We start from the raw sequence: 14,490 nt of genomic DNA, 5'->3' as shown, positions 1-14,490 counted from the left end.
AAGCAGCGCCCTTGTGCCTACTTCTCCGCCACTCTTGATCCTGTAGCCAGAGCCTTACCTGCCTGCCTCCGAGCGGTAGCTGCCGCTGCTGTCTCCATCCGTCAGAGCGAGGGAATTGTACTTTCCAACTCCCTCACTGTATTAGTGCCCCATGCAGTAGACACCCTTTTGAACCAAACAAAGACCCAACACCTGACTAGCGCACGACTGACAGGGTACGAGTTGACTCTGCTTGCGCCCCACATCACACTTAAGAGATGCACGACTTTGAATCCTGCCACATTGTTACCCCTGCCTGAAAACGACCCCGACGTTCCTCCCATACACGACTGTGTGACCCTCACAGACGAACAGACTAGGAGTAGGGTTGACCTCCGAGACACTGCTTTTCCTGACCCCGATGGAGAGCTATGGGTAGACGGCTCATGCATCAAACTCCCAGATGGCACCACTTCAGCTGCCTATGCAGTAACGACAGCCCGAACAGTAGTTGAGACAGCCTGCATCACACAACGATCTGCCCAGGCAGCAGAACTGATAGCCCTCACACGAGCATGCATCATAGCCACGGGGACCACCGCGAACATATACACAGACAGCCAGTATGCCTTCGGAGTGGTCCACCATTCTGGACTCCTGTGGAGGGAGAGGGGATTCCTGACGTCCCACGGCACCCCTATCCTCCACGGAGATTTAGTCTCCGCTCTGATTGAAGCAGTTCTCCTCCCCAAACGATTAGCGGTGATCAAATGTCAGGCACACAAAAGAGTGACAGACTTAGTCGGACAAGGGAATGCATTAGCCGACATCACTGCACGAACCACAGCTGAAAATAGGACAGTGACACGCATATATGTGACTAGGTCGCAAGCAGAAAAATGGAGTGACACAAGGGAAATGATCAGAGACATACAGTCGGCCAGCACCCCTCATGAATTGACTAAATGGGCAAGGGTGGGTTTGAAGGACGAAGAGGGTTGCTGGCGAACAAAAGATGCAAACAAATGGTTGCTGCCCGACTCATATCTGATTCCCACACTGACAATGGCTCACTCCCCCGCACACATAGGATCTGCACCCATGATCGAGCTCATTTCCAAAGTCTGGCATAACGACAAAATCCCCGACTCAGCCAGACGCCTAGTTCAGCAGTGCCTCATCTGTCTGCAACACAACCCCGGGAAAGGGACTGTAGTACCCCGGGGAGGGTTCGGGACCCCCAATCACCCCTTTGAGGTCCTTCAGATGGATTACATCCAACTAGAGAGATGCCAAAACCTGAAGTATGTACTAGTCATTGTGTGTGCCTTCAGCAAATGGGTGGAAGCCTATCCAACCCGTGACAACACTGCCATGACTACTGCCAAAGTACTACTGAAGGAATTCTTCCCTCGCTATGGCCTTTGTCGGTTTTTATGGAGCGACAATGGCCCCCATTTCATAGCTGAGGTTATCCAATTAATCCTAAAAGGGTTGGGGGTGAAGCAACGATTTCATGCGGTCTTCCACCCCCAATCCGCTGGTCTAGTGGAACGCCATAATGCCACCCTGAAGCTGAAACTGGCAAAAATAGTGGCCACCACTGGACTTAACTGGCCGGATGCCCTCCCACTGGCCTTGTTATCGATGCGCTCCACTCCCACCAAGCACCATCTGACCCCCTACGAGGTCGTGTTTGGGCGTCCGATGAATCTCTGGACTGCTCCCAAACCGACCTCCATTCATGACGTCCCGGACGTCCTACTATCTGATTATTTGTGCAAGTTAACTAAAACGTTGTCTGTCATCCATCAACAGGTGCAGCAGGCTATCCCCGATGCTTCCAGGGGCCCCGGCCATGACATCCAACCGGGAGATTTCGTGCTGATACGAAATTTCCAGCGAACCAAGAGTCTGGAACCTCGGTGGACGGGCCCCTGGCAAGTGCTGATCACCACCCGAACGGCACTCCGAGTGGAGGGGAAGAGGCACTGGCTGCACGCGCATCATTGCCGAAAAGTCTCTGCAAACCTGGCCACGACAGAAAACGTCAGCACCCAAGAAGAGCTCCTGAGCAAAGACCGACCGATATTGGACTGTTATCCCGATACTGGGGCACTCGAACTTGCAAAATTCTCCGATCCCACTGTGCCGTCCAGAGAAGGGTATTTCCTGCGTCGAAAGGGGGGAGTTTCGGCTAAGTAGGCCACGGACTAAGTTAAATCTCAGAACGGTGACCTAAACACAATCAAAGGTTGCCGGGAGAGAAGCTAAACGAAGTCTGTGGTTCTGCCCGCTACCGAGCTCCCTTGAAGGTGATGGAAGCGCCAGATAAGAAGATGATGGAAGCGCCAGATAAGAAGATGATGGAAGCAACAGGAAATACCCAGTATAGAAATCCAAAGACTGACAACTTGCACAAATCAAAGACAATCGCACTCTTCATTGTCTTCCTCTTCTGCCTCCTCCTCATGACCTCCTTCTGGATTCTGGAGGAAAACACACCGGCTCATGAGGCATTGCTACCTACTGTGCAGCCGACCCCCCTGAAAGAGCATCACCTAATCTCTCTGTCGCCTCAGCTCCGAGAAAGGCGCAGGGAATTCTGGAACAATTCCTTTGTGCAACTGTTGCACCAACACAACATTGCTGCCAATGCTACGAACTGTTGGATCTGCGGGTTGCTCCCGCATGCCACCGGACACTCTATTCCCTTCATCCCTTCACCCTTCTCAGTTCACGGCTCTTGCCTCGCCTGGCTGATCCTCATGCAAGAGAGCCACAAGGATAACGCCACCTCTGGCCGGACAGTGTCACACTTCTACTCTGGGTTCTGGCTGAACAGAACTGGAAAGACTCCTGCTGCTTTGTGTCCTGCGCTCACAGGCGCCACCTTCATCAAAAACATTCCAGCCAAAGAACGAGTCGAAGTACAGGTGCTCCACAATCCAGCCAGGACCACCTTTTCTCATCTACAAAAACAAACTACCGCAACACTGACTGTGGCTCTGTCTGTCATCAATGTCACAGGTCTTGTGTGTCTCGAAGGCCATGGAACGCAGCTGGTGGGTCACAGCGCCTGCCAGACCACCAGAACATTGGACTCAGCTGACCCCCCTTCTTTTGTTGCTTCTCCAAACATGTACTTTGTGTGTGGCACCAAAGCTTACACCTGGCTCCCGAGAGGTTGGAAGGGTACCTGTTACATTGCCTTCGTTCTCCCACCCACATATGTAGCCCCTGCCAACCATCACCGGCAGAGGCGTGCAGACGACCTTGGACAAGCCGACTCCACCGGAGCACAGTTCCTAGATGCAGCAAAGGGACTTGTTCCTCTGTGGGGCCCAATGGCAAACAGCCGTGCTATCCGGCACCTGACCCAGGCAGTAGAAACAACGATCAACATCACTGCTGGTATCCTCGCCAACAACACTGCGGAACTTCAGGCGGTCCGTCTCGTGACCCTCCAAAATAGGCTCGTCCTAGACGTGGTCCTAGCCGACCGAGGAGGAGCATGCCGCATCATCGGATCCAGCTGCTGCACATACGTGCCTGACAACTCGCCTTCAGTCTACAAAGCCATTGAACACCTCCACAGACTTTCCTCCGAGGTTCACCAAGAACAAGAAGGATGGTCGCTTGGGAACTGGTTTTGGGACACTTTGAAGAATTGGGGTTGGAAGTTGTTTTCCTTTGTGTTGATACCTGTTGTGATCTTATGTGGGTGTTGTTTAGGTATCCAATGTCTGCCACCTTTGTGCGGCCTTGTTTCTAACTGTATGTGCCCAAAGACTTTGGACTTCCGAAACGAGCACATGAGTCCCCTCTATGAAGTAGAAATACGTGGCCTTATGGGGATAAATCCAAACTGACAAGTTGGCGAGATATGTTAAAAGGGAGGACTGTGGAATTTTGATTTGCGATCTGAACATCATCTGCGCCAGCTTGTCACCTATGTACTACATGCACGGCAGCTATTCTAGGTCACCTATGTATTACGTGCATGGCAGCCATTTTAGGTATCATGGTCTCCCTGTCCACGATCGATCGCCAGCACGTCCCTCTGACCCAGCAAGCATCCTCCGCGCACCCTGGCTCCCCCTCCCTCCTCCTCCTTACGAGCAGGACCCTTCTGCATGACCCTGTCCTTAGGAGTCACGCTAGCGCCTGACCAACACCTCCTCTCCTCCCATGAATGCCCCTCTGTTGACAAACCTCCCTCCTGCGCTGGATTGTCCACGCGGCATGAATACCACACCATTGATAGCCCCTCACCCCGTGTCCGACTGTCCACACAGGTCCGAGGCCATTGCCTAAGCCGGGAGATATCATTTACTGCCCTTTATTGTATGAGGTCGCTCTCCTTCAAAGGGCCCTCTATTGATCCAGGCCTCCCCACCCATTGTGATATGATCAGGCGCACACATCCTAAGACTCGACGGAACACTCAGCTGCGTGATGGTCCCCTCCTCTTATCAGCAGGTTGAGAACCTCTATTGTGAAGGTATATGGGGGTGGGATTGACACTAGGATTACGGGGATGTCTTCTCTTGCCTCACAAAGATCTGATTGTATTAAAAGAAGGTCACATGCCATAGACCAGTGTATAAGAGGCCAGGCCTCCGAGAGGCTGTTAGAGCACCTCGACATGATACCTTGTTGTCTGATCTGATGTGTTCTGCTCCGTCGGAATAAACTTCTGTTTCCTGCCTTCTGGTCTCCGGCGCCTGCCTCATTGCTTGGTAAACTCGAATGGTACAAGGGCGGTTAGCGCCGGGCAAATCTTGAGAAAGGTCCTAGCCCTACCTTTTTCTACATCGACTTATTGTTCATATCCCCTGATCTTTCCTGCGATGTTCTGGGGGTGGAGATGTCGGACATCTCGATCTCAGATCACGCTCACGTCGTATTGCAAGACCCGGCGGCTGGCCCCCCTAGAGAGAGGAGGTGGCATCTCCCGCCAAGTATCCTGCGAGATGCGGCGGATGTTGAGGACATACGGGAGGCCATACTTTCTATTTCGAGCGTAACGACATACCGGAGACGCCATTCCCAGTGGTATGGGATGCCTTCAAGGCAACGATACGAGGCCACATTACATCCCTCTCGATAGCAAGAGTACACGAGGCGTGAGCACTTGAGGACAAATTGACAGAGGACTTGCGGGAGGCCGAGGTGCGTGACCAGAGCGTCTCGACCCAGAAGTCAAGGAGACACCTGGCCAATCTTAGGGGTCAGCTCAGGCTGCTGCGAGCCAATAGGGCTGAATCCTCCCTAGTGGCGTTGAAGCAAAAGTACTACGAGGGTGGTGATAAGGTGGGGAGAATGCTAGCGAGGCGTTTGAGAGCCAGGGCTGCAAAGACCCACTTAGCCAACGTACAGCTACCCAATGGAACTAGGGTTGCGGCGGCTAAAGCTAAATGCGAAGCCTTCAAAGATTACTACAAATCCCTCTACACTGAGGAGAGACCCCCCTCTGAACTCATAGAGGAAGTGGTGGGGAGTTATGGCGGCGCGAAGCTCCATCCCCACTTTGCTCAACTCCTGGAAGAGGCGATCACGCAGGAGGAGTTAACATCTGCGGTACGGGAACTGCACTTGGGGAAGACGCCTGGGCCTGATGGCCTTCCATTATCCTTTTATCGAGTATTCCAGGCACAGCTGGGCCCTCACTTGCTCCGGCTGTTTAACTCCTTCACAGAGGAACGAGGCTCATCCCTAGACATGGGGATGGCTGAGATTGCTCTGATACTGAAGACTGGGAAGGACCCGGCCATGTGCTCGTCCTACCACCCGATTGCTCTATTAAATACTGATTTTAAAATCTATACGAAAATACTGGCGAAACGTCTGGACCCTCACATGCCGGGCGTCAGGGGGCTGACAACGTACGAAGAGTGGCGCACCTTGTGGGCAAGGCTCATCATTGGCAGATCCCCGCCTGCCTCTTCTCCTTGGATGCCGAGAAGGCATTCGACCGCGTGGACTGGTCCTTCCTCAGAGCAGTCCTCCATAAGATAGGGCTCGGTCCAAAAATGGTCGCTAGAATCATGGCGCCCTACATTGCGCCACGGGCCAGGATCAGAGTGAACCGGCAACTCACGGGGTGACGGAGCCATTCGCCAAAGGCAGAGGGACCAGGCAAGGGTGTCCGCTCTCGTCTCTCTTATTTGCCTTGGCGATCAAACCGTTGGCTGATATGATTCGCCGGGCCCCTGACATCCATGGTATCCCGTTAGGGGGTCTCGACCATAAGGTCGCGCTTTTTGCAGACGACCTCATCCTGATGCTCACGAGGCCTCTTGAGTCCCTCCCGGCACTGCATTCTACGCTTGGCTTATTCAAACGCGTCTCTGGCTTGAAAATCAATCATGACAAGTCCTGGGCGCTTAACCTCACCATCCCTGCGACAGATATCCCTCACCTTGAATGGATAGCGCCCAACCGCTGGACCGCAAAGCACATCTGGTACCTTGGCCTGCAGCTGACTCCCTCACTCGAGGGCTGGACGCATGTTAACTGGAGGGATTACAGACGTGCGGTACTGGAGGACCTACGGAACTGGAAGGCACTTGTGCCATCCTGGCTGGGCAGAATAAACGCCATAAAGATGTCCATATTACCCAAAATACTATACTTGTTTCAGTGCTTGCCTACCCCCATCCCCCTACACAACATTAGAGCCTTGCAAAGGGACTTAACCAATTTTGTTTGGGGAGGCAGGAGGCCCCGCTTCTCGCAGGCACTTCTCTTGGCACCCCGGGATCGAGGGGGCCTGGGATGCCCCAACTTAGTAGAGTACTATTGGGCTGCCCATCTCCGGCACATAGTCGAATGGGGTACCACTGAAAGTGAGAAGGGGTGGTTACACATGGATAGGGCTGTAACTGGGCGCACCATATGGGACCTGGCGTGGAATCATAGGGCGGGGCGCTCTCCGAGCACATACATGGCGGTGCCAACAAAAACGGTACTGGACATTTGGGATCGGGTGGCAGTGCGCCGGGGCCTCACCACCTTCCCCTCCCCACATACTCCGATCGAAGGGAATCCGCGGTTCCTGCCGGCCTTCCGCACCAGAGCTTTCCGCAGATGGTCCCAAGGCGATTGCAGGGTACTTACGGACCTCTTTGACGGGGGCAACATAAAATCCTTTGCACACTGCAAGGAGGAATTCCGATTACCGCCTGAAGCCGAAATGCAGTATATCCAATTAAAACACTGGGTGATGAGCGATGAGACCTATCGGGCAGCCACTCACGCTTTTACTCCATTCGAGAAATTGGCCCGCTACTTCACGGACTCAAAAGCCTTGGTCTCAAAGATCTATTATATTCTGCAACATCCCCAAACGCCGCCTTCCCACAGTTACCAGGCTCGGTGGCAGTCCCTCTCGGGTACCGACATCTCGCCTACACAATGGCTGCGGTTGTGGCGCGACATACCCAAAATCTACCGTAGCATCCCGCAGCAAGAAAATGCCTACAAAATGATGACACAGTGGTACTATACTCCGCAACGCGTAGACAGGATGTTCCCGGCCTCCTCTCCTGTGTCCAGGGTGTCGGTCTGCGACTGGGGACTTTTTACATATCTGGTGGACCTGCCCATCACTAACCCTCTTCTGGAAGGAGGTCCTGAGCCATATCAGGAGGGTCCTGGGGTTTCCTCTGCCTGATGCCACTAGCACTATTCTACTTGGGGTCAAACCATCTGGACTCCAGGCGCTCACCCGAGCTGACTGGATGATAGCGCTTCAAATGCTGGGGGCAGCCAAGCAGCTCATTGCCCTGTACTGGAAAAGAACAGAAGCACCACCGGTGGCAGTATGGTTTACGCGCCTCTGGCATGTATTGATTATGGAGCTCCTCACACCTAGATTGCAGGCCTGCGATACACGCTTTGGTAAAGTGTGGCAGCCCCTGGTGAACTATCTGTGCAAAATAGAGCATGCGCGCCATGTACTCCCTAGGTTGCGAACCCTGCGTCTGGTTGAAGATACTTTGCTCCCTCCATAATCTGCTGAGAGAATGTGCTGTGAGTGTGCTGGAGTTGGTGGATCCGCCCCGCATTGCCGCAAGCCGACCTTACCCCATTAGGCCCTGCTATCTCTACCTCTTTTCTTTGCCTCTGCTTTGATCTTCCCCTTCTTACTTTCCCCCTCTCCATGTTCTTCACTGCTGATTCCTCTATCAGCGTTGCACTACTGTTTGGGCCCGTTTGGGCCTATGATTTCACCAAATTTTCTTCTTGGGTTGTACCTGGCCCCTGGGGCTGAGCGTCTGGAAGCAGTGACTGTTAAGAGTATAGTTAACGCAGACAGCGAAGATTTATGTAACCGGTCCATCTGTGGGACAAACGCCCCAATATGCTTGACGATTGTCTTGCCATGCGCTCCTGCTGAATTTATGTGCACTCCTAATGACGCGACCGGCCCGAGCAGGGTTGTAGGCTTATCGCTGTGTTTATGTCACTTACAAGATAACCCCACCTGCGGGGCCTCAATAAAAAGAATTGAACATAAACTTTAAAGGCTGTCTTTTGGTGTATATTCAGCTTTAGAGATCTTTCAAGATGCCATCAGTAGAGTAATAAGCTCCATTGTCATGCCTCGTCAATGCCTTAAACTACAATGATGATATCCTAGGAAGAACACAACAGAGCCCTACATAAGTTATGCCAAGCTTTATTAAAGGCAAATCTTAACTTGAATGCTGACAAATTTTAATTTTAAAGAGAACATTTCAAATAATACTGATACATATTTTCAGACAAAGGAATGCACCCTGACCCAGTCAAGGTTTAGACTCTGAATGAGACACTGTCCCCTATTAACATCAGTTAAGACAGTTACTATCTGGGAATAGGTCATTACTGTGTGAGATATGCCAAGGTTAGGTTTTCCCGTTTTCATTTTCTAATTTGGGTAAATTCTAGTGCGGTTTTTGCAGTATTTTCAAGTGAATTCAATACTTTAAAAAAAACAGTGGTTACATATTTCTGTACCATTAAAAACAAAAGAAACAGTGTTTTTTGAGTGTTTATGGAATGTTTCACTTTTAATATTGCTTGCTTTCTGCACTGATTGTGCATGGTATATAGACAGTGTACATACAGTGTATATGATGTCCAAATACATTTTTACAAACCAAACTTATTATAGTACACCATACAATACTTCTTCAGTTAATCGTTGTTCATGCACGTTTGCTCTTTTCTTCTCATGTAAACTTTTATCTATGAAAAGACCCTCTCAACATTGGCACTTGAGACGGGCAACGCCAAAACAGTCAATACACAATTTGCTAACTCTGGCCACTGACATAGCTTTCCATGCCAATACTGGTGTACCTGAAGATTGCAATTCTCTGGGACCGTTCTGCAACAAATGCGTTGAACTGGGCGCATGTGCCCTTAGAGGTATTGAAGTGGTCAAAAATTAAGCAGCACTTTTGATAGTCTGGAGAAAATTCTCCTTTTGGTAGGGCTCTAGAACCTGTGCAGAGTACCACAGTGAGGCTTTATTGACTTCAAGTTCCATGGTTGGTGAAGGGACATTTCTATGCATTATAGCAAGCCATTCCCATAGATTGTAAAATAAAATTTCCTGAATTGCTCCTGAACATTTTTTTGCTTACCAAGTGGCAAGCATTCTAATATAGAACATGTTGCAGTGCCAAAGTCACTAAAAGTGTCGACCAGTCTATTCTCAAGGAGATGTTTCACATTTACATTAATTACGCTGAACACTTGGTAGACAAGGGTGTTTTCAGACTCTAGTTTTTTTATTATGTCCACTACAGCATTAATGTTTTCCTGTAAAACTCTAAGAATGCAGTAGAGTGTACTTTTTTATCACTATCAATATGCGACCGAAGATCCTTGCATTTCTTGTCTTTCACATCATCACTCAGCAAAAATCTGTAAATTGTTGCCACATGGATACTATAGCATTCGCGGCCTCTAGGACTGAGAAACACCAGCTAAATGACACAGTTTGGATGACTCTTTCTTTGATGCATAACAAAACAGTGCACCAGAATAGACTAAAAAGTCAATAGCATTCTTCATTAACTCTGAAGACTGTAAAGATGCTTTCAGCATACCATCTAGGAAGTAGCAAGGATCTCATACAGGATAGCACTTGAGCTCAAGTATCGATTTTGACAGGTCATCACACAAATTTTTCATATCCATAGCTGAATCACTGTAAATACAAACAATATCACTCCAATCTTTATTGAAGTTGGTAAGAACGTTTTGCAGCAGCATTCAAGTGACACCGCCTTCCATATTTTCCAAAAGTCTAGTGTCATGTTTTCACCACTATCCCAGATCCTTGGTGATAGCACTCTTTTCACATATACCTGTCACTACACCGTGCATTGAATGTTTAAAGACTGGGGTATTTGGCAAATCACCTACTAACAATACTGACTCGCTAGAAGAGGGGGCTGATGTATCAAGTGGTCTCACCTATTCTCTGTGGGTAAATGTGATGGTACATTTTGGGAAAGATTCTTATGAAACCAGACATTTTACCTATCAGTGAAAGAATCAAACGTAGCCAAAATATCAAATATGATTTTGATATTTCCTGATTCTCTACAGTTTATTAAATAATTAAACAGGATCTAAATCATGCTTCTAAACCCTGCATCTTGAGGCCAATGACCACAAAACTGAACAAAGCAAAAGGAAGAAGAAATAATATTTTAGTAACATCCCTAAACAACAAAACTCAAGCAGATTAATGTTAGCCCAGTCTTTTTTGCTGCTTCCTCATATAACAAAGTTGTATTGTATTGGCCCCTTCAGGAAGAAATAAAAAATACTCTTTCACACTCCTTTTCCTTTGTTCGAATGGCATTTAGTTTGTGGTTGTGCAGGTGTTTTTTCAGTGTTTATGGGCCCGATGTAGGTAAACGCGATTTTCCGATTTCAAAATACCGAGGCGGGCCGAATCGGTATTCTGAAATCGGAAAACGAGATGTAGGAAAAAAATACCGAATGAATACCGATTCGGTCGGCATCGGTAATGAGAATCGGTACGTTCCGATTCTGCTCGGTCCGAATCGGAAAGTACCGATTCGGCCAACAACGAATCCGAAATCACCGATTCGTCTACCACCGATTCGGATATTCCCGAATCGGCGAATACCGATTCGGGAAAAGCCGATTCGGTAAAATCCGATTCGGCAATCATAGACCCATGGCGAAAAAGCCCATAGGAATGCATTGAAAGAACCGATTCGGCTTTTACCGAATCGGATAATACCGAATCGGATTTTACCGATTCGGATATTACCGATTCGGTAAAAGCCGATTCGGCAATAGGCGATTCAGCCAATGAGGTGGCTCCCCCTCCCCCACCCAAACAGGGAGTGGCAACCCTGGCAGGTGCAGCTAATTAAGAAGTTTCTAGAAGTATCTGGAAAGCCTGCCTGAGCCCAACACACACAGTTAGCAGCAGTTGGAGAAGGAGGTTGCAAACTGAACAGGAGAAAAGGCAGATCAGTCTGGAAGCCAGAAGTCCTCCCAGAAGAGGAAGCCCAAGTTCACCACCACCGAACTTCAGGTGCTGGTTGAGGAGGTGGTGAGGGTGCACCGCCAGCTGTTTGGCAAGCTGTCCCTCAACGTGCCAGACAGCACCAAGAGGAGAATCTGGGCCGACATCGCCCAGAAGGTGAATGCTGCGGGTGTCACCCCCAGGTCCATCGAGGAACTGAAAAAAAGGTTTTACGACATCCGCAGCCTCACGAAGAGGAAGCTGGCTGACATTCAAAGGCAGGCTGGACACACTGGAGGAGGCCAGAACCCGGCGCCACCCCTCACCGATCTGGAGGAAATTGTCTCCAGCACCATCGAGAGGGAGAGTATCGTAGGAATCGGGACCCTGGACAGCTCTGCGAGAGCCACAGCTACAGGTAAGAAGCATGCGCATCATGACACACCCTACCAGACACCTCCCCATTAGACACAATGCATAGACAAACACCAGCACTGTACTGTCACCAACATACAAGAGACAAGCATCATGGTACATGTAGTCAGCAGAAGTTAGCCAAATATGTCAGTGCAGAATCACAAGACAGGAAACAGGGTGACACGGTGTAAGGAGATGCAAGGACATGTGGAATGCCATAATTGTACTGACTGTAATACATCGGCACTCAGTTTACAAATGCTTCTTTGTACCTAGGGGCCCCATCAGGCGGAACTACTGTGACAGCAGAGGGAGCTGCAACGTCCAACACTGCAGTCGCAGGGCCGAGCACCAGCCAGGCTGGCCAGGAGGAGGATGAGGATGAGGAAGGAGACACCCCAGGGCTAGGAATGGAGGGAGTCCTGGTCATTGACTTCCAAGCAGTGCACTCCCCAGTACTGGGCAGCACACCCCCCTTGCAATTCTCACCAGACAACTCCCCTACAAGGCAGACCATTCCGCCTACACCAGCTCCTGCCACAATCGTGGCCTTGCCACCTGTCCAACCAGTCCTGGGAGCAGGGGCTCAGGGACCGGCCAGCACCACACCCCCACCAGTGGCACCCCAGCCCACTCAGCAGGCCGGAAGCAGCAGTGCCCGACGCCGTGCCACCACCACCACTGCTGCACCAGCACGGGAGGGCAGTGTGTTCCTGGGCCTGGAGGGACAGATGGTTAAAATCCAGCGCCAACAGGCCAGATCCACCATGGCCTGCCAACGCCAGCTCCTGCAGCACAACATGCAGATGGGGGAGTTGGTGAAGGGTTTCCAGGCTGTTGTGGACAGCAACAAGGAGGTGGCAGCAGGGTTAGGCAGGCTGACCACTGCCATCACCCACTCATCTGCCAGACAGGAGGAGCATGAGGTTGCGCGCAGGAGGGATGCCCGGGTGCTCAACCGGGCCATGGCCCGCCTTGCAGCGGCAACCGCACAACTGTGCCATCGCAGCTCCAATCAAGAATCTGTGCTCAGTCAGCATACGGCTGAGCTGACTAGGGGGATGGCCAGGATCACCACGGCCATGGAGGCCATGATAATATCAAACACCGCCTCCAATCCTGCCCTGGACCTGGGTGATGCTGGAGACAGCAGCAGCCGCAGCAGCCCGGCCAGCGCTGCATCAGAGCCACGGAGGAGCACCAGGCGATCCGCTGATGCTGCTGGGCATTCGGAGGGGGCCGAGGGACACCCCAGTGGGTCTGGCAAGCGGGCCAAAAAATAGCCTGGCAAGGGGGGATGAGCAAACCAGAACCCTGGACTTTATTTGACTTTACAATCTCCATTTTTTGATGCACATCAGTGCTGTAACTGTGGTGCATCACTATTAAAATTTATTTTTTTCCAAGCAACATTTAGCTGTCTTTGCATCTGTACTCAGTCAGAAATAGTTCTCAGTGATCTCCTCACGTCTGTATCTGCCATCACTTGGCGTACACACCCCAGCTGGCTGTGTCAGTGGCACAGCTTCGTCGTCGTCATAGTCCTCGTAGTCAGACAACTCCACCTCAGTGCCCTTCTTGACCGCAAGGTTGTGTAACATTGCACATACAGCTATGATCTTGCAGCAGGTGATGGGGGTATACTGCCTTGCACCTCCACTCTTGTGCAGGCATCTGAATCTACTTTTCCAGATGCCAAAGGTCCGTTCAACAACATTCCTTGTGCGTATGTGGGCCCGGTTATACCTCCTTTGGCTGGGTGTGGAGGGGTTGAGGTAGGGGGTGAGTATGAATGAGCGGAGGGCATATGCACTGTCGCCTGGAAGAGAAAGGGGTCACATTAGACACATGCATACATGTATTCCACCTACCTACTATGTGTTATGGGGGTCTGATGATGTGTCTCACCTAGGAGGTATCCTTCTCCAAATTCGCCTGCCATCAGCCGTGCATATATGCCGCTCTGTTGGAATATATAGGAGTCATGGGTACTCCCCGGAAATTTTGCTACCAGGTCTGTGATGGTGCACTTGGCATTGCAGATCACCTGCACGTTGATGGTGTGTGTAGATTTCCGATTGCGGTATATGTATTCGGTGTCCGCTGGTGGGCAAATCGGAATGTGTGTGCCATCTATGCAACCGATGATTTGGGGAAATTGTGCCATCTGGTAGAAGTCAGCTTTAGTTTGTAGCAGTTCTGCGTGGGTTGCAGGGAAAGAGATGTATTGGTCCATCCTGTCTATCATGGCGTCAAGGAATATGTGGAAGAACCTTGACAGGCTGCTCTGGCTCACCCCTCCTGCTGCTGCTACTCCACTTTGATAGCTGCCAGACGCTACCAGGTGTAGGCTGCATAGCACCTGGACGTGCGCAGGGATGGCGTGTGCCCTTGGGGTGTGGTGGTCCAAGTATGGCTTAAGGTCCCTGATGAGCTCAAGTATGGTGTCAGAGTCCAGCCTGTATCTCTGTAGGATCTCAGCCTCAGTGAGCATGAACAGGGTTATCCTCTGTCTGTAGACCTGTTCATTTCTTAGCCATTCCCTCTGTCCTTCCTGCTGTAGCCGTAGCCGCCTCGCAATGACA

The sequence above is a fragment of the Lissotriton vulgaris genome, chromosome 5 (assembly GCF_964263255.1).
Source record: "Lissotriton vulgaris chromosome 5, aLisVul1.2, whole genome shotgun sequence".
Classification (NCBI taxonomy): Eukaryota; Metazoa; Chordata; class Amphibia; order Caudata; family Salamandridae; genus Lissotriton; species Lissotriton vulgaris.
The sequence above is the reverse complement of the archived record's forward strand: the minus strand, read 5'-3'. Positions refer to the sequence as shown.